We start from the raw sequence: 21,176 nt of genomic DNA, 5'->3' as shown, positions 1-21,176 counted from the left end.
CTGAAAATGTTTCATCTATCCGTACAAGACACAGAGACTTATGTCGTTTTTTTTTTCTCACACAGGTTTCAATAAACCCCTCTACATACTGGCTGTGACTTTGGACAAGTCATTTCAATTTTATGAACTCTAGGATGCTACTTTGTAAAATGGGAGGCTACATAATAACTAAGGATTTCAACTAAGGATTGTAAGAATGAAATGATTTTAGACTTGTGACACAGCAAGCATAGAGCCTGAAACACAGCAAGTGCTTAAACGGGAGTTACTACTCTACTACTACTACTATTATTATTATTGTGCCTTTAGGATCTGAAAAATTCCCACTTTCCCCTCAAGGTTCCTTGCCTGTTTTGATCAGTGGTGTCCCAGGAAAAAGTGTAAGCAGTAAATAATCTACTTTCATACATGATTTGTTCATAAAATCTTGTATAAAAATCAAATGTGTGAAAATTTAACTTTCTATTTATCAAGGAAGAGAAAGACATCTATTCTTAATGTGCAAATATATATGTGTATAAATATATATAAAATCTCAAATTACATATCTGATGATATATTTCCAGCATTTTTTTACCTATTCTTTAATTATTTTTCCATCCAAATCAACACAAAATGAACTGAGTTACATTCTCATCCAAATGAGAATAAAGTCAGCACTTCCAGCTTAACTGAATGGTAACTATTTTACCTCAATTGCAATATGTTTATATTTTATCGCCACTATCAGCAATTTCATTTTTCAATTTTCCACCTATTTATATAAAATACCAGTAAAATACATAAAAAATTCAAAGTTGGACAAATATTACTGCACCAGCAAAAATGGAAAGACCAAACTGTTGCTTGGCGTTGTGTGATGGATCAAAGCGTTCACTTACCAGCAAATGTGCAAACATTCAAAATGCTTTATTTAGAGGTATCAAAGTGTAATGTACAAAAGTACAGGTTGTAAGTAAGTCAAGAACTACACCTACTGCACTTTTGACAATCTTTCTAAAGTTAATGCCACTAACGATTTTTTGCAACAATTATTCACCTGAGGATGTTAATGGGCAATTCTTTTTAATGATGCTGATGTAAGGGAGCAGAGGAGACTTCTGGGCAGAGAATGCTAGGAAGAGCAAGAACACCATGTCCATAGCCATGAAAGATTTTTAATGTGTGTAGCCAGCACTAGTACATGAGGTGGGTGGCCATCTGAATGTAAACTGGAACTATATATTTCATATGTCAGTGTTTGCAAATGTCTTGTCTGGACTGGAGCTTTTTGTCTCTTTCTCAGAAAAACTTCCAGTTTGGAAATGTTTTTATACCAGAATGCCTCACGGCCAGAAAACCAAAAAGCATGGAACAGAAGCAGTGTTGTGGTAAATCAGTAAAGACTTTAAAGAAAGTACATTAAAAAAGAAAAAGTAAACAAGTACTTCAACAGACAATTGTCCACGAAGGTTCACAGCAGCACTATTCACAATAGCCAAAAAGGTGAATGAATGGATTTTTAGAATTGTGGTATATCCATACCATGGAATATAATTTATCCATAAAAACAAATGAAGCACTGATACACGCTACAACTTGGATGAACCTCAAAAGCATACAAAATGAAATAAGCCAGACAGAAACTAGAACACACTGCATGGTTCATTTTATATGAAATATCCAGAATGGGAAATCTATAAAGACATTAAAGCAAATTAGTAGTTGCCAGGCGCTGGAAGAGAGGAGGAATGGGGAGGGATTGCTCAATGGGTGTCTTCTGGAGTGATAAAAATGTTTGAAACTAGAGAGAGGTGGTTGTCTACAACATTGTGAATGCACTAAATGACACCGAAAGGGACACTTCAAAATGGTTAATTGTACCTTATATGAATTTCATCCCCATTTTTTAAAAATGAAAGAAAAGTAACAAAACGGTACCCATAAACAAAAAAGTAATGAAATTATTCCTTCTCTTATACAAATGGATAGAGAGCATTCTGTTTTTCAATTATATGCATATTTTTATTCTTTTATTTCAGAGACATACAGTACTTGAAAGAAACAGCTATGATCCAATACTACTAAATAGTTACATATAAATCTTCCTTTTGCTGAGTTGTTGGGGGGGGTTGGGATTGTAGTGAAGTCTGAGGAGGAGAGTAAGATCTGTATAAAGCCTTTTTGTACTTGTAAGTCTCTGTCTCCTCAAAGAGATGTCACATTTCTTTATTTTCTATAAAGCAACTTCCTAATGGGCATGTAGGAAACTTAACCTGTATAACCTTTGTGGGGTTACATGAAGATTCCAGGGCCAAAGTGTCCAGAAGTCCCCTCTGGTCATCAGTGATCAGTCCCTTGCCCATATGGCTTGTCTCTGTGAAGGCACAGCTCACAAACCCTCTCAGATCTGCCACTCGGCTGCTTCCTGCCCTGCTTGGGGTATAGGACTATGCCTAGGCCCACAGTCTTGGGATGACCACACAGCCACACCCTCAGAGTCCTGCCACCTCTGGAGGGGAGGGTAGAGGCCCTTTTACTTGGGGAAAACACAGGCTTCTCCTTCCTCCACACCAACAGAATCTCTTTTTAGTTTGGGGGACACGTCTCTTTCCTCCAGCCTTATTCTCTCAATGGAAAGAGAAGCCAGGAAGGTTTGTCCCAAACCTCTCCCAAAGCATCAAAGCACAAAGCCTGCTGTCTTTTGAATGAGAAAAGAAAAAAAAAATTATTTTGCACAGTTTCTTCAATATCCTTTACAAATTATTGAGCCCTTCTCTCTAGAGAGCGTCATACATGTCACCTCTGATGTGCTCTAGGGTACACGTGATAACTGCGTGCCTATTACAATGGTTTATGCTCAGTCAGGATGCTGGGAAAGTGTCTATTCACCATGGTCTCAGTGCTCCCACTCCCCACTTACAAACAGAAACCCAGCAGAGATAGTCTTCTAAGGTATATGGGTCTTGGGAAAACAGATCTGGATTCAAATCCCAACCCTGCCACCGACTGACTGCATGACCTTGGACAAAGTAGTTGATGCTTATAAGCCTTTCATTTTTTCACCTGAAGAGCAGATACATCAGGATTTAGTCAATTTCACTCATAATCCATTTTTGTCTCCCTCTAGCATGCCTTCTGTACCACAGAGATAACTATGTTTCCCAAATGTCCTTGCAGCTAGGGTTCTGGATGAGAATTGGGTTCCATTAATTAACGCACTTACATAAAATGGAAGTCAACTTAGGCTTCTGGCTGTTTTCAAGGTTATGGTAACATGGAGTTTTACCACAGCACTATTCCAGTTCCAGTCTGCATAGTGGGGGTCAAAAAATAGTAGCAGCAAAGGTGATAACTGGACTACTTGTTCCAATGTCCAGTCATCAGCTTGATGAGTTAAACAGCCATTGTGGCAACAGCTACAGCAGCTTCCTGGTTCTCAGAATACATCTACAATTATGTGTTCTCAAACTCAATGATTCCAGTGACAGCCTTCTGATTCCCCACCTACCTTACTGTGACAGAGTAACTTCCGTGGCAAGTCACTTCTTCAGTATTCTGAGGATCATTCCTTGAGGCTTATCCTAGATTTTTCTCATCCTACAGGTGCTCTTTTGTAAGCATCTAATTCCCCACATTAAGTTCCTTTTTGTTCCATTTGAATGGTTTCTGTTTCCTATACTGAACCTCATTGGCTTTTTTGAGGATTTAAAGAGATGAAGCATTTAAAGCAATCAGCCCAGTGCCTGGCACATGGAGAGTGGTCAAAAAATGATAGCAATTATTATTATTACAACACTGCTGTCTTCCACAGCAGCTGCACCATTTTATATTCCCACCACCAATGTATGAAGGTTCCAATTTTTTCCATACCCTCATCAACACTTGCTATTTTCCATTTTAAAAACTATTATAGCCATCCTAGGAGATGTAAAGTGGTATCCCACTGTGATTTTGATTTGCATTTCCCTAATGACTAATGATACTGAGCTGCTTTGGAGAAATGTCTATTCAAATCCTTTGCCCGTTACTAATATAATATTGTAAATCAACTATACTTATACTTCAATAAAAAAATAATAATGTAACGGGAATTCCCTGGCGGTCCAGTGGTTAGGGCTTGGATGGGCCCAGGTTCAATCCTTGGTCAGGGAACTACGATCCCACAAGCCACACAGTGCAGCCAAATAAAAATAAATAAATAATAAAAAATAATCATGTAAAACTGACCCAAACCCCAATAAATTTGAATAGTCTAGGAAATAAAGTGCATCACACTAAAAAATAAATTAAAAAAAATTTTAAGCCCTATGAATATATTTAGATTTCTTCCACACAGAAAAAAATCCTTTGCCCATTTAAAAAATTGGGTTATTTGTCTTTTTGTTCTTGAGTTATGAGTTCTTTATTTATTCTGGACATTAGATTCATCAGATATATTATTTGCAAATATTTTCTCCATTTTGTGGCTGTCTTTTCACTTTCTTGGGAATGTAATTTGAATCACAAAAATTTTTAATTTTGATGAAGTCCAATTTATCTGGGTTTTTTTTCCCTTTTGTTGCTTGAGCTTTTGGTGTCATATCCAATAAACCATTGCCTCATCCAACATCAAGAATATTTATACTATATTTTCTTCTAAGAGTTTTACATTTAGGTCTTTGATTCATTTTGAGTTACTTTTATTTTTTTTTTGGCGATACACGGGCCTCTCACTGTTGTGGCCTCTCCCGTTGCAGCGCACAGGCTCCAGACGCGCAGGCTCAGCGGCCATGGCTCACAGGCCCAGCTGCTCCGCGGCATGCGGGATCTTCCCAGACCGGGGCACGAACCCGTGTCCCCTGCAACGGCAGGCGGACTCTCAACCACTGCGCCACCAGGGAAGCCCAAGTTAATTTTTTATATGGTGAGAGTTAGGAGTCCAGTTTATTCTTTTGCTGTTGACGTTCAATTGCCCCAGCATCATTTACTGAAAAAACTATTTTTTCCCCACTGAATACTCTTGGCATCCTTGTCAAAAATCAATTGACCACAGGTGTATGGGTTTTTGGGGGGCTCTCAATTCTATTCCATTGATCTATTCCAGTAGTCTTTCTTTTCATGACAGTAGATCATTGTCATTGCGCTCTGGGGTCAGAATGCTGAATTTGAATCCTGGCTCTACTACTTACTTGCTGTACAACTTTAGGCAATTACTTAACCTCTCAGAGCCTCCATTTTCACATCCGTAAATGGCGTTAATAATAGTATCTATTACAAGGGGAGGTTGTTAACAATAACTATAATGTTCATAAAGCACTTCGTTCTGGAACATAATAAATACTCAAAAGTATTATTATTATTTCACCATACTGTTTGTGTTAGGCAGGAATAGAAACACGTTTCTCTGGAAACACGTGAAGGGAACTGTGTAATAGGTATGGTATTTCAGTTGACTTAGATTGAGTACCTGATACATGCAATAAAATACAGAAGATTCCAAAATAGTAAGGAATAGCCTGGGGCTCTTTCTGCCTTTGTTGAAATTGTCGATGGCTTACTTGGTCCTTAAAATGTGTTTAAAAAAGGGACCTCAGAGGCTGCTGCATCTAGATGAAGTGATATATGAAGATAAGTGATTCCTACAGACTCTGAATCTGGGTCAGACCTACAAGGCTGACACTCAAAATGGCTTTGGGCTGTTCACCTATTGGTTAGTCCAGTCATGTGGTACAGCTATGACTCTAGCCACAAGGTGGACACCTTAGGCTGGATTCCCCCAGAAGGTACAGCCTGAGATTACTGTTCAGGGGCAAGTAGTTCACTACAGGAAGTAATCCCAGGGACCAAAGGGGGTGACTAGGGATAGGGAAACACAGAAGGGAAAGCTAATTCAAGGGTCCATACTTGAGTTGATCACAGCTGTGGAAACTGGGGCTTCATCGTGCTGGAACCTTCTGAAGAACTGTGAAAACCACCTCAAAATTGTCTGCCCATAGGCCAGAGGAGGGGAGAATTTATCCTTCAACTCCTATCCTGTTGGGTCAAGGGTTTTCTCATGAGTTGTTAGTACCCTCACACTTCCAGAAGCACCAGTGTGAGTGCCAGGTGGTTCCTACAGAAGCCTGAGAAGGAAAGAGAGATGCCTGGAGGAGCTTAGGTGAGGTACTGTTACATGACACATGTGTGAAGCTGCTTCCCCAGCAATGATGGTGTCAAAACAGGACCAAGAGGGGCTTCCCTGGTGGCGCAGTGGTTGAGAGTCCACCTGCCGATGCAGGGGACGCGGGTTCATGCCCCGGTCCGGGAAGACCCCACATGCCGCGTTGTGGCTGGGCCCGTGAGCTGTGGCCACTGAGCCTGCGCGTCCGGAGCCTGTGCTCCGCCACGGGAGAGGCCACAATAGTGAGAGGCCCGCGTACCGCAAAAAAAAAAAAAAAAAAAAAAAAACAGGACCAAGAGGATATGAGGTGAGCACAAGAGATAGCCAACACAGTGAGTGAATCAGCCACTAGCTGGCCTTCAGCATGGGATTAATTGTTGTCTTTTCATGGTGGTTGACTTCATCTGCTGGCAGGGGCAAGAAACAGCTAAATTAGAGTCCTAAGGAAACATATCTCTGTTCTTTGTCTTGTGCTGAGCTCTCTCTCCAAACTGAGGACCAAGTACAGTCAGCCCCCCAAAAGCCACGGGTTCCACATCCGTGGAATTGGAGGGCTGACTGTAGTCTGCCATTTTATATAAGGGACTTAAGCATCCATGGATTTTGGTACACACAGGGGAGGGGGGTGTCCTGGAACCAATCCCCCACAGATAATGAGGGACATCCATACATGACTGCCCCTGATTACAAAGGCTGGCTTTAATTTTATTTTTTTGGCCGCACCATGCGGCATGCAGAATCCTAGTTCTCCAACCAAGAATCAAATCCACACCGCCCTGCAGTGGAAGCATGGAGTCTCAACCACTGAACTGCCAGGGAAGTCCCTGGCATTTTAAAATAGCAAAGGAAAAATAATTGTAGACTCCTAGAAGAGTCGAGTCATGAATGTAGAGGTGTCACAGCGAGGGGTGTGGTGCAGAGATTGAGAGGGAGAAATCGTATTCATTGGGGAAAATGATGAGGGCTTCAAGCAGAAGGTGGCATCTGGGGACAGGCCTTGGAAGGACAAATGGATTTGGGTAGGCATGTTCTTGGGATTAAGGACTCAGCAACCTCCCAAAAGGTCCTCTGCCTAGAGTGGAAAATGGGGACCAGGAGGACAAAAGAGCAGATCTTAGAGAAAATAGAGACTACTCAAAAGGAATAAAAAGAAACGAAAATCTAAAAGTGAATCTTGCTGTTGTCCCTTTTAGTTATCTAGGAGGGTGTGTTAGTTTCCTATTGCTGCTGTAACAAATTACCACAAAATTAGTAGCTTAAAGCAACACAAATTTGTTATCTTACAGTTCCGGAGATCAGAAGTTTGACAAGGGTCTCACGGGGTTAAAATCAACTGACTGATTGGCAGAACTGTGGAAATGGGGAGAATCCATTTCCTTGCCTTTTCCATCTGCCAGAGGCAGCCCCATTCCTTGACATGTGGCTCCTTCCTATCTTCAAAGCCAGCGATGGTTGAATCACTTCTCACACAGAATCACTTCAGCTTCTGCTTCTATTGTCACACCTCCCTCTCTGACTCTGATTCCTCTTTGGCCTCCATCTTCCACTTTTAAAGACCCTTGTGATTACACTGGACCCACCAGGATAATCAATCAGCTAATTAACAACCTTGATTCCCCTTTGTTATATAACAGAACACAGTCACAGGTTCCAGAGATTAGGATGTGAATATCTTTGAGGGTCCATTACTCTTCCAACGGAGGGGATAAAGGAATAAATATGAACTCTTTCCAAGCCCGTCCATGCTCTCTGAATGTCCCAGCCTCCACTGTTGAGGAAGGTCTTGCTGTCCATGGGTATTTCCTTGTCCAGGGCCATCTGGTTGCACATCCTGCCTGCTGCAGCCTCACAGATGGGTTGGGGGCAGTGACACTGTGCAATGATGCTGTGTGCAACTTCGGGACTCCTCACTGCCCTTCTGTAGCTTTCCCACATTGGGCCTTCTCCAGCTCCTGTCCTTGGGCATCCTCCAAAGAAGGGAAGGGGGTTCCTTTCCTCAAACTGCCTTCTGTGTAAGGGAAACTAAACATGAAGTCATACTGGTACTCTATGTCCACAGAGGACTCTACTCAAATCTGTGTCTCATGGAAGGAAGCACGAAATCAAATATATGTGGTAATACTAAAAAACACTGAACTGTACAATTTAAAATTAATTTTTTGGGGGGCCACACCACATGGCTTAGTTCGCCGACCAGGGATCAAACCCGGGCCTCCAGCAGTGAAAGCGCTAAGTCCTAACCACTGGACCACCAGGGAATTCCTGAAAATTTTATAGTGTGTGAACTGCAAATCAGTTTTAAAAAATAGTGTTACTGGGAGTTCCCTGGTGGTCCAGTGGTTAGGACTCGGCAGTTTCACTGCCAGGGGCCCAGGTTCAATCCTTGGTCAGGGAACTAAGATCCTGCAGGCCACATGGCACGGCCAAAAAAAAGAAAAAATAGTGTTACCAAAAAGTCTGTGGCAGGATTACTCATCCCTTCATTAATTCATTGATTTGCTAATATACTCACTGATTCTGCATATGTTTGTTGAGTGTTTACTAAATGTGAGTGCCAACTCCATCAGTGCATGCTCTCTCTGGTAACCATCTTTTTGATGCCAACTCAGCTCACCAACTGCCTTCCCTGAGAATCACCTTTCCCCAATCCACCTACACAGCTGGAGCCCTGGGGCCCTGGAAGCCATGTTTATCTGACTTGACTCTAACCCCTTAACCCCAGCTGACTGGACTCAAGCTGGGCCAGTCAGATTTCTCTCCCATGAAACTGGGACTTAGTTTTGGCCCTCTTCTCTCCACACGTACCATACCATCCCTCAAAGCTACCACCCTTCCCCGTGGCTTCATCTCTATTATAATGACTCCCACACCTATATCACCAGACCAGTCTCTGGAGCTCCACAGGTGTCCATCCAACCGGCCCCTGGGCAGCTCCACTTGGATGTCCCACAGGCACATCAAACTCTATCTGATCCTTCATTTCACTCACATCAGAGGCTGCTTTCTATTCTCTTTTCCAGACAGAAGCTAACATCCCAGTCAAAGCCTCTAGGTCCTGAGGCAGGGACTGTGTCCTGGATTTCTTTGTGTCTTCCACAGCATCTGGCACAAAAACTCACACTTGGTAAACACTGATTAGTTAGCGGGTTGAGTTTGGGCTACCTTACTCAAATCAATTATAGGTTCATTTTAGCAAAGGCTGCAAGCAGATACTGTCAGAGTAGAATTGCTTTGGTGATTGGCAGTGTAATGTTTTAGATTTTTTTAGCTAAGTTAATATACTAAAAATAACTCCCAGAGTTCCCAATTGCTTTTGGACACGATGTGATTTATCAAAATTCCCAGCCCAAGGAGGAGAGAGGAAGAGCAAAGTCCTTGCCTCCAGTGTTTGGGAAAGTCATAGGCACCAAATGGCTTAAAGCCACATTTATCTGTGGAGTTCTGGGGCTGAGTGCATTGCTTTTACCATGACAGAGAAAAAAGAGTTAGCATTACTGAGCCCTTGCTGCGTGCTGGTTACTTAACCTATGTCTACATCGCTGTTATGGGCTAAGTTGTGTGCCCCCAAAATTCCTATGCTGAAGTCCTTATGCCCAGTACCTTGAAATGAGACTGTATTTGGAGATAGGGTCTTTAAAGAGGTAGTTAAGCTAAAATGAGGTCATATGGGTGAGCCCTAATCCAATATAACTGGCGTCCTTATAAGAAGAGATTAGGACAGAGACACACACTGAGGAAAGGCCATGTGAAGACATAGGAGGAAGATGGCCATCAATAAGCCAAGGAGAGAGCCCTTAAAAGCAATCAATCCTACAGAAAATTTGATCTCAGACTTCTAGCCTCCAGAATTATGAGAAAACAAATTTGTTGTTTAAGCCACCCAGTTTAGGGCTTCCCTGGTGGCGCAGTGGTTGAGAGTCTGCCTGCCGATGCAGGGGACACGGGTTCGTGCCCTGGTCCGGGAGGATCCTACGTGCCGCGGAGTGGCTGGGCCCATGAGACATGGCCGCTGAGCCTGCACGTCCGGAGCCTCTGCTCCGCAACGGGAGAGGCCACAACAGTGAGAGGCCCACGTACCGCAAAAAAATAAAAAGCCACCCAGTTTGTGCTACTTTGTTATGTCAGCCCAAGCAAGTTAATACAGTCCCATTTAATCCTCCTATCAATCTAAAAAATAAATTATTAGCTCCATTTTATAGATAAGGAAACTGAGGCAAGGAGAAGTGAAATGACTTCCCCATCTTCCAGCCCACAAGTGACAGGGTGGGATGGGAGCCTAGGTTTACCCAACATAGAGACCCCATGGTAACCAATGTCCTTCATTCTCAGGGCTCTGGGCCACTCAGAGATCTGACAAAACTGTGGTGTGCTCCCACTGACCTTTCCTCTCTCCTTGACCTTTGAGGGTTCCCTTGATGTCTCCCTCTCTCTGAGCACCCCACCCTAACCTCAGGCATTGTCAATGACTTCCTGGCACAACTAGCTCCTTGGTCTCATTCAAGACACTCAGAAATCTTTGAGTGCCCTTGTGTAGATGCTCTTTCTTGAAGCCCTAACATTTTAGGGTCTGTCTCACCCCAATATCACGAACTAGAGTTAGTGGAGGTGGGGGCGGGGTCTCTCCACTACTGTCCTCATCTAGAAAGCTAGCCAGAGGGCAGGACAATTGTCCAAGCAGAGCACTGCACCAGTCCGGCCTCAGGGTGGTTCCCATGCAGCATTTTACTTAATCCTCACAACAAACCTGAGTTAGGCATTACTATCATCTTCATTTTACAGATGAGAAAACAGAGGCACCAAGCAGTTAAGAAACTTGCCCAATACCACATAGTGACACTTGACCTTCCTAGGAGTCAGGGAAGGCCTCCTTGAGAAAGCACATTTGAGCTGAGAGAGGACTAGAAAATGGAAGAACAGCATGTGCAAAGATCCAATGGCAGGATGGAGCCTTTGCGTTTGAGGTGCTAAGGGAAGATCATGTGGCTGAAGCCCAGAGTAAGAGGAGAGAAGGGTAAGATGAGGCAGGGGCTATGCTAGGCAGGGCCTCGGAGGCCTCGCTGAAGGTTTGGGTCTATGTCATAAGAGCAACAGGAAGCCATCAGGTTTTAACCAGGGAGATGACGGAATCAGGTTTGCAGTTTGAAAAAACTCTTTCTGAGGACAGTGTAGATAAAAGATTACAGGGAGAGTGTAGGGAGAGCATTAGGGTCCATGGCAGTAATCCAGGTAACATGGATTAGGACAATAGCAGTGGAGGTAGGAGTGTAGATGGAGGGACTTCCCTGGTGGTCCAGTGGTTAGGACTCTTTGCTTCCACTGCAGGGGGCACGGGTTCAATCCCCTGTTGGGGATCTAAGATCCTGCATGCCACATGGAACGGTCAAATAAATAAAAGAAAAAAAAAAGGAATGGAGAGGGAAATAAATAAATGCTTTTAAGAGCCCTTTAAGAGGGAAAGTGACAGCATTTGGTGATAGATTGGACACAGGGTGAGGCAGAAGTTGAGGTCCCACGTTTCTGGCTGGTGCAACTAGCTGGTCAGTACATAGTTCATTCAGACAGGGAACACTGGACAAAGAAAAGGTGTGGGAGAAACTGTGTGTTCAGCCTTAGGTATGCTGAATTTGAGGTAAGACACTCAAGTGGAACTATCCAATAAGCAGTGGGGTATGCAGGTTTGAAGGTCAAAAGGGAGGTATGGCCTGGACATGACTATTTGGGAGTCGTATCCAGGACCAGTCTATCTACTAGGCATGGGTAGGCCTATTAGTGTCCCAATACTCTTAGGGCTCCTCAAAAAAAAAAAATGCTTTAATCTCCTTTAAATCAGAAAAAAAGTTTATTTTATTTTATTTTTTTAAAGACATTTCTATTCCTTTTTTTTTTTTTTTGGCTGCCTTGGGTCTTCGTTGCTGCGTGCAGGCTTTCTCTAGTTGCGGCAAGCGGGGGCTACTCTTCGTTGTGGTGTGCAGGCTTCTCATTGTGGTGGCTGCCCTTGTTGCAGAGCACGGGCTCTAGGTGCGTGGGCTTCAGTAGTTGTGGCACGTGGGCTCAGTAGTTGTGGCTCGCGGGCTCTAGAGCACTGGCTCAGTAGCAGTGGCACATGGGCTTAGTTGCTTCGCGGCATGTGGGATCTTCCTAGACCAGGGCTTGAACCCGTGTCCCCTGCATTGGCAAGCAGATTGCCAACCACTGCACCACCAGGGAAGTCCCAGAAAAAAGTTTTAATAAAGATGTTTTAATAGATAATATTAATATATTCATCTTTACACCAATGCAGTCATAAAACATAATTAAAAAAGAAATTGTTTGGGCTTCCCTGGTGGCGCAGTGGTTGAGAGTCCGCCTGCCGATGCAGGGGACATGGGTTTGTGCCCCGGTCCGGGAAGATCCCACATGCCGCGGAGCGGCTGAGCCTGCGCGTCTGGAGCCTGTGCTCCGCAACGGGAGAGGCCACAACAGTGAGAGGCCTGCATAACGCAAAAAAAAAAAAAAAAAAAAAGAAATTGTTCTGTAGGAAGGGGCCCACAAAAGTCGTAATGCTGCCCTGGTTATATTAGTAAGGATGCTTTCTACCACAAAATATCAGAAAGCCCACTCTCAATAGCTTCAGCAGTGACAATATTTAATTTCCCTTGTTCAGCATTAGGGTGGCCTCCAGGGATGGCAGGGCACTCATGCCCTCAAGGACAAAGACTCCTTCCAGCTCTCCACTCTGCCATCCCTGCTGTTGGCTCCATTCTCAGCTTGGGAGCACACCAGCTTCAGTAGGTCCAGGACATATCTAGACTTGACAACATTCCCAGGAAGAGAGCCACTGGGCATGTCGCTTCCAGTGATTCTCTCCTAGGAGTGAGAAAACCTTTCCCAGAAGCCCCCCAGCAAGTGTCCTCTTAGTCTCACTGGGTATAACCCCATTCCTAAATCGTTACTGGCAAGAAGGAAGGAATTTATACGATGGGCTCAGACTAGGGTGCTCATCTGGGGTGCGTCAGAGGTTAGGGAGTCTTCTAGACTCTCTTCTCTAGAAGTCTTCCTCCAGGAGGTGGGACCTGAAGCCAAAAGCAAGGATGAGCTCACCCAGGGAAGAGTGTTCAGAAAGAGAAGCACAGAGGACGTAGGAGCTTCAGCATTTCCATCTACTGAGGGCTAAAGGAGCAAAGGTTGAATCAATTCCTGCTACAGAGGGGCTTCCTGTCTGATGGAAGAGACGCATCATTAAACACAGTTGCAAATGGACTGGAATGTGAGAGCAGACTGGGTTGGAGGCCCAGCTGTGTGTTAATACGTATGTGACTGGGTAGGTTTCTTAAGCTTTCTGCCTCAGTTTCCTTTTTGTATAGTACAGTACACATAGTAGATATCAAATAAATGCAGCCATCATTGTTTTATTATCATCCACATTATTATATATAGGTGGCAGGAAGCCACTGGAAGGGAATTAACAGGCAGATTTGTGTCTAGGTTAGAAGGCTTAGGCAGGTTGTGCTCTGTCCCTGCTCTGGGTTTCCTCTTCACTAGGTCACTGTGAGCAACTCACTGAGTTTCCCTCTGGCTGTCCCCAAGGCTGAATGCCACCAGAACCCTCCAGGCCCCAGCAGCATCTCCATAAAATCTGTGTGTTGGTTTTAGCTGCACTCCTGTGCTTTGGAATTAGGATAAATTACTATCCCTCCTTTCACTCCTGTCTGATTACATTGTTGCCACTCAAAGAAATTAATCAGGTTTATTAAGCATGACCTCTCTTTTGTAAGCCCTGCTCCCAGTCAGCCGATATGTAGTACCTGTCTGCTGCTCTCCTAGTTCAGTTCCAGTTGGAGAGGCCTCAACCTTTCTCAGTGTTCTGGTGGGGGTACCGACAGGCGGCCGAGTGGCCACATCTTTTATTTGCAGAGACTGATGTTCTGGGCTGGGTTGGACAAAGACAGGATGCTCTGCTGTAGTGAGCACAAGGCCCTTTGTTACCATGGCTGTGGAAGAAATAGGAACAAAAGGGATAAACGTTGCATCCAAATATGCTAATAATTAACACTTAACACCATGGATATAAAAAGCATTTAATACTAAATTACTATGATCATAATAGCTATTCTTTATTCAGTCCTACTCCATATGGCATCATGGCTTAGTAGTTAAGTACATGTGAACTGGAGTCTGACTGCCTGGGTCCAAATCCTGGCTCTGCTATTTACCAGTGTGGACAAGTTACTCACGCTCTTTGAGTCTCAGTTTTGTATCTATAAAGCACGGGCAATGGAAGTACACAACTCATAGGGTTATGTGAGTTCATATTATGCTTATAAAGCACTTAAACATGACCTACCACATAATAAGCACTCAATAAATATTATATTTTTATATACATTGGTCAGCAAATTTAGACCTCAAAACAAACATATGATGTAGACATTATCATTATTATTATTATCCCTATTTATCAATTGAGGAAATCAAGACTCAGAGAGGTTGAGTAACTTTCCCAAGGTTACCCAGCAAGAAAGTAACAGAATCCAATTCTGACTGACCCTAAAGTCTTGTGCTTTCCACTGCACCAGGTCACTGTCTTCCATGAGCTCGTGGCAAGAGGTCCCACATCAATGTGATGGTACAGTATTGGTAACTTTCACAAATTCCTCTTCCCTTTCATCACAGTTGGAACTAGGTATTTTCAGAATGAAGGAAAGAGGAATCCTGTGGACAAGGCAGCTTAAGCAAGGTTTCTCTTCTCTCTGCCCCTGCTTTACGCCCAGATCCTCAGCCTTCCCTAGAATGTACAAGGCCCAGTTCTCTAGTGGAAGCTGGAAAGCCAGCTAGGGAAGAGCAGAGACATGGCCCAACTCTGGGTAAGACTTGCTCAAGTACCACCCATCTGATGGCTTGGCTGGCAGAGTGGAGCCACAGGGAAGAACATGGCCATGGGGTGCCGGCCACACCAGTGCCAGGGGCTGGCAGGTTTGAGGCCAAGATGATCCAGGACAGATCTTGCACCCTAAAAATCTTTGGACATCACCAATAAAATAAAGTAAAACAGCACAGCCCAAAGCACCTTCCTGCCGGAGAACTTAAAATTCTTGAAGGATGCCTGCATTTTGTCTTTTAATGTAAAGGAATCCCAGAGTCTGGCTTATCACACCTCCTGTGGAGTGGGTATCTGGCTGCCAGACCAATAAGTGTTCATCAGGGCTCTGACCACTGCACAGCCTAGTCAGGCCTCTGCCCATTCTTCCACACAACCAAAGTCAGGCCTCTGCTCATGCTTCTACACAGCCAACTCTTGTTTTGTATTCAAAAGCAGTTCAATTCCTAAACAACCATCTGGGCAAAAATAAAACTCAGCCTTACAAATATTTCTAGGAAAGAGGGGCGGTTGGCTATCTCATTAACTGCAACACTCACTGAGCCTAAACTCTGGGCAAGGCACTGTACTTACCATGACCCTTGTCACATCCCCACCCATCCCCCCACCCCTCACTTATCTCTTGAGTTTATGGCTAGCTCCTGATGGCCCCTCCCCTGTGCCTCTCTCATGTCCAGATGTCCATTTGCAATCAGATAAGGCCTGGTTGGGTTCATCCTGGACTCTGGGAAATATAGCCTTGGCTTCTTGATGAATATACAGCCTGGTGTCAGGATGACAGCCTGTGAAGGGGCCTCCCTGAAGTCCCCAGGCTATGCCCACACCTAGTTCAAGACAGCAGAGACTTCTCTGATGTGGACAGGCAAGCTGTCAATGCTATGTGGATCCCCTACCCCCCACTCAGGCCCTGATCACAGACCCTCTTCCTCAACCCTTTCCACCCACACCTGCCTCTTGCTTCCTACTCACACTCCTGGGGCTCTCAAATGGTGACTAGAGAAGGAAGGAAATGGCCAGGCTAAAGATTCAGTGAAAATAGCTGAAGCTTTGTACTCGGACAGATAAGGGTTTGAATTTCACCATGTTACTTAACAGCTGCGTGACTTGGTCTGGTTACTTGAGTCTGGTCTCGAGTCTCAGTTTTCTAATCTCTGAAAGGAAAACAATCTTCTGTACTCTTAGGATTTCTGTGAGGATTAGAAAAGATATGTATAAGTATGTTATGCCCAGAAGCACTGAATAAATGGTAGACATTGTCAGACATAAGTTGGTCTCTTTATATTCCTTTAAAGTATATATACTTTCTCTCCCTAAATTCTTACAACCACCAGGCTACAGGGTCAGCCCACCAGTGGTGTTGCTGCAAGGAGCTTGGCTGGGTTGGAGCCAGCTCTCCTGCTGGGCCTAGACCTTAGTCTAGTGCATTGGTGGGGGTTTCAACCCCTCTGTCCACGGTTCAGTGACCAATCCTCCTGATTTGCCTGGGATTGTCCCAGATTTACGACTAAAATTTCCACATCCTGGGAGCACAGGCAGTTCAGTCTTGGGAAAACTGGTATGATCGGTCACCCTATCAAGCCAGCTGACCCACAGCAGATGGAGAACGTGTCAGACCCAGGAAGTAGCTGGGCTTCCCATAACCTTTCCCAGTTTGCTGGATGGATGGGGCCAGGCTGGGCATCAAATCTGCCCTTCCTTCTGGGTTCCCAGCCAAGACCTGGTTAAGTTGAGGCCAAGGGTGACACCCAGAGGTCATGTGAAAAACTGCAGTCTGGTAATCACCCACCTGGCCCTTGAGGCCTTCACTTGTTCATTAGTAAATATTTATTGAGCTCTCAACGCGTACCAACCCTTGTGTTAGGCACTGGGCATAAGTCTCAGGGTCTTGGAAGGCATCCTCAAACAAGTTAAATTTATGCTGAGACCTACTTATTGAGAAGGTGTTTGCCAGGTCAAGGCAGGAGGGAAAGAGAGAGTATTCCAGGCAGGAAGGAACAGCAAAGACAAAAACTCTGAGTGGGAAGGAGCATAAAACATTCAAGAAACTAATTACAGTATGAAGGAGGGGGTTAGTAGTGACAACAGTTGGTGACTAACAATTGTTAGTGGTGACAACAGTTAGGTTGCCAAGGCCTAATCAGCCAGGGGAGATTTATTTGTCTTTACCCTAAGTGCAATCAGAACTTAGTGAAGGGTTTTAAGCAGGACTGTAACATAATCAGATCTGCATTTTTCAAAGCTCACTCTGGCTACAGGGTGGAGACTGGTTTGGAGAGTAGTAAGTCTAAAGCCAGGGAGGCAATTAGAAGGTCATTGCAGTGTCCAGGTGGTACACAGCGAGGACCTGGACTTGGGTAGTGTGGGGAGATGATGAGAGATGTGATAGTTTGAGAGGCATTATGGAGATAGAATGGGCAGGGACATGGTGATTGACTGGAGGTGAAGGTTGAGGGACAGTGAGGTTCAAAAATGACTTGCAGGTTTCTGGCTAGGACCACTGGACAGCAGTGGAACAGCTGCTGAGAAGGGAGCACCAGAGGAGGAGGATGTTGGGCATGTTGAATCTGAGGTGCCTGTGGGACATGCGTGCACATCAAGATGGCAAATAAGCAGGTAGATAAAGATTAGGAAGACGGAAATAATGTGGGGGTCATCTGCATGCAGATGGTAACTGAAGCCCTAAGCAGCACCAACATTCACAAGTGGGCAGAGGAAGACCAGGCAAGTACGGTATTATAAAAGCCAGGGCAAGAGTGTTTCAGAAAGGAGAGAGCGGTCAACCTTTCCTTAGATCCTTTTAAAGTGAAGTGGTGGAGAGAAGCCAAGTTAGAGTGAGTTGTGCTGTAAGCAGGAGGTGAAGAGGTGGAGAAAGCAACTGTAGACAACTGTTTCAATAAATGTGGCTAAACTATCAAAGTTATCAGTGAGAGTGTAATTAGGTACAACTTTTTTGAATGGCAATTAGGCAGAATTTATGAAAATTAAAAATACACACAGCCTTTACCCCAACAATTCTACTTCCAAGAAGTTAGCCTACAAATGTACTTCACCCATGCACAAAGACTTACAGAGAGGATATTTACTGTGGCATTTTATAAATAGCTAAAGTGAAATACAATTTGCATACTCAACAGGGGGCTGGTTAAATTAGCTATAAAACAGCCACACAACAGGATATTATGTATCTGTTAAAAAGAACATGCTGGGGGTGGTGTTGGTGGGATGAATTGGGAGATTGGGATTGACATATATACATTAATGCATAAAATAGATAACTAATAAGAACCTGCTGTATAAAAAAATAAATTAAATTTATAAAAATAACATGCTAGATTTATATGTATTGAAATGGATACATCAGGACTGGATGCATCAGGACTTCCCTGGTGGCGCGGTGGTTGGGAGCCCACCTGCCAAAGCAGGGGACACGGGTTCAAGCCCTGGTGCAGGAAGATCCCACATGTCGTAGAGCAACTAAGCCCGTGTGCCACAACTACTGAGCCTGCGCTCTAGAGCCCGTGAGCCACAACTACTAAGCCCATGTGCCACAACTACTGAAGCCCACGCGCCTAGAGCCCATGCTCTGCAACAAGACAGGAAACCGCACTGAGAGGCCCACGCACCACAATGAAGAGTGGTCCCTGCTCATCACAGCTAGAGGAGGCCCGCGTGCAGCAACGAAGACCCAATGCAGCCAAATAAATAATTAATTAATTAATTTAAAAAAAAAGACTGGATGCATCAAGGAAAAAGGACAGCCATATATGCTTGTATAAATGCATAGAAAATGCTTAAAAAGGATACACAAGAAACTCTTCACAGTGGTTATTTCTGCAGGGTAGTCAGCGAAGGAGAATTTTACTTTTGATTTTATGTTTTTTCATGTTTGGATTTTTTAAAATATTTTTTTATTTATTTGGCTGCGCCGGGTCTTAGTTGCAGCACGCGGGATCTTCATTGCGGCATGTGGGGTTTTTAGTTGAGGCATGTGGGATCTCGTTCCCTGACCAGGGATCAAACCCAGGCCCCCTGCATTGGGAACGTGGAGTCTTAGCCACTGGACCACCAGAGAAGTCCCTATATGTTTGGATATTTATTGCAAGCATGTACCGTGGAATTTTACATAATTTATGTCCTTAAAAACTAATTTTCAATGGGCAGAAGACCTAAATAGACATTTCTCCAAAGAAGACATACAGATGGTCAATAGGCACATGAAAAGACACTCAACATCACTAATTATTAGATAAATGCAAATCAAAACGACAATGAGGTACCACCTCACAATGGTCAAAAATCAAATCATCAAAAAGGCTACAAACAATAAATGCTGGAGAGGGTGTGGGGAAAAGGGAACCCTCCTACACTGTTGGTGGGAATGTAAATTGGTGCAGCCTCTATGGAAAACAGTATGGAGGTTCCTTAAAAAACTAAAAATAGAGCTACCGTATGATCCAGCAGTCCCACTCCTGGGCATATATCCAGAAAAGATGAAAACTCTAATTCAAAAAGATACATGCAGGGAACTCCCTGGCAGTCCAGTGGTTAAGAAAGCACTTTCACTGCCGTGGGCCTGGCTTCAATCCCTGGCTGGGGAACTAAGATCCCACAAGCGGAGAGGGGCCAGCGGTGGGCGGGGAGCTAAGAGAATAAATGCACTATAATGGTTAAGAGACTAAAAACTAAAAACTAAGCCAGATTTGAAATTCCATCCTCTCCATTTACCAGCTGTCTGCCTTGTGCAAATCATTTAACTCTTCTTTGCCTCAGTCTCCCCAACTACAAAGTGGACATGATTATAGTATTTTTGTTTAATGAGTTAATGTATGTTAAGCATAGAAACCTTTGTTCTTATTACAAATAGCCATTATCCATAATTAAATTAAAAGTAGGGGCAATGCCAAGTGTGTGTGTGTGTTCTTAGCAGATAGCAAAGTTCCCCATACGTAGTATGAGTAAAACAAATATTTATTAAATAAATGATACACTAGAAAGAAAAAAGTACTCGGAAAATCATTTTTTGTTCTCAGACACTTTTTTTTACTTTGTATATGTTAGTTCCATGAAATAAAATGTTAAATTAAAAAAAAACGTGGTATATGGGACTTCTCTGGTGGCACAGTGGATAAGACTCCGCGCTCCCACTGCAGGGGCCCGGGTTTGATCCCTGGTCAGGGAACTAGATCTCACATGCATGCCGCAACTAAGGAGCCCTGGAGCCGCAACGAAGGAGCCCGCCTGCCGCAACTAAGACCCGATGTAACCAAATAAATAAATATCTTTTTTTTAAAATGTGGTATATATATATATACATATATACAATGGAATATTTGCCATAAAAATAATGAAATATTGCCATTTGCAGCAACATGGATGGACCTAGAGAATATCACACTAAGTGAAGTTAGAGAAAGACAAATATATATCACTTATATGTGGAATCTAAAATATAACACAAATGAATATATATATACAAAACAGAAACAGACTCACAGACATAGAAGACAAACTTATAGTTATCAAAGGGGAAAGGGACGGGGGTCGGGAGGAGAATAAATCAGGAGTGTGGGATTAACAGATACAAACTACTATACATAAAATAAATAAGCAACAAGAATTTACTGTATAGCACAGGGAACTATATTCAATATCTTGTAGTAACCTATGAAGGAAAATAATCTGAAAAAATATATATATATATATAACTGAATCACTTTGCTGTACACATGAAACTAGCACAATATTGTAAATCAACTATACTTTAATTTTTAAAAATCCTTATTTTTATAAGTTTGGCTGTGAAGGGTAGGAGAATTATACAAAAATAGTTGTAGAAGTAAGCAGGATAGAGGGAGGGCTTTTTGGTTTGTTTTTTTTTAAGATGAAAGAGACCTGATGATCTCTCTTAAAAGGGACAAAATGAAGATATATAGGAGAGAGAGGAAAATCAGTAAAGCAAGCTCACTGATGATGTGAGTGTTGGTGAGACCCAGAGCCCTGGTTAGTCTAACCCAGGTGGCACTCTTACTTCACAGTGACAGGGGAGGAGAGGGTGGTGTCAGCAGGTCTTCAGAGCGCCTGTAGAGGCCCTGCCCTATGGAAATGAAAATACATCTCTTCCCCAGGAAGCTCCCAATCTAGGGGTTTAATGAGCTGACCCTTAAACAACGTGGTGGGGGGTGGTAGGGTTAGGGGGCC

General features: G+C 43.6%; 1 long non-coding RNA gene across 3 annotated transcripts in view; it reads right to left on the bottom strand.

Annotated features, from left to right (window-relative positions):
• Window positions 1-21,176, bottom strand: part of LOC113621657 (uncharacterized) — a 38,096-nt gene that overhangs the window by 15,136 nt on the left and 1,784 nt on the right. The window contains exons 2-4 of one of the 3 annotated variants that reach the window (XR_003433258.1): window positions 16,059-16,165; window positions 13,906-14,091; window positions 12,537-13,173 (exon numbers count right to left, since the gene is read on the bottom strand). This is a non-coding gene — a long non-coding RNA (uncharacterized LOC113621657). Of the gene's footprint in view, window positions 1-12,536; window positions 13,174-13,905; window positions 14,092-16,058; window positions 16,166-21,176 lie in introns of those variants that run through there. The other 2 variants (XR_003433256.1, XR_003433257.1) reach the window with 2 other exon arrangements.

Source organism: Aethalodelphis obliquidens, unplaced genomic scaffold (genome assembly GCF_003676395.1).
Source record: "Aethalodelphis obliquidens isolate GAN/ISIS:26980383/991018 unplaced genomic scaffold, ASM367639v1 scaffold9, whole genome shotgun sequence".
NCBI lineage: Eukaryota > Metazoa > Chordata > Mammalia > Artiodactyla > Delphinidae > Aethalodelphis > Aethalodelphis obliquidens.
Note: the sequence above shows the minus strand (reverse complement) of the source record. Positions and strands in the feature narration are given on the sequence as shown.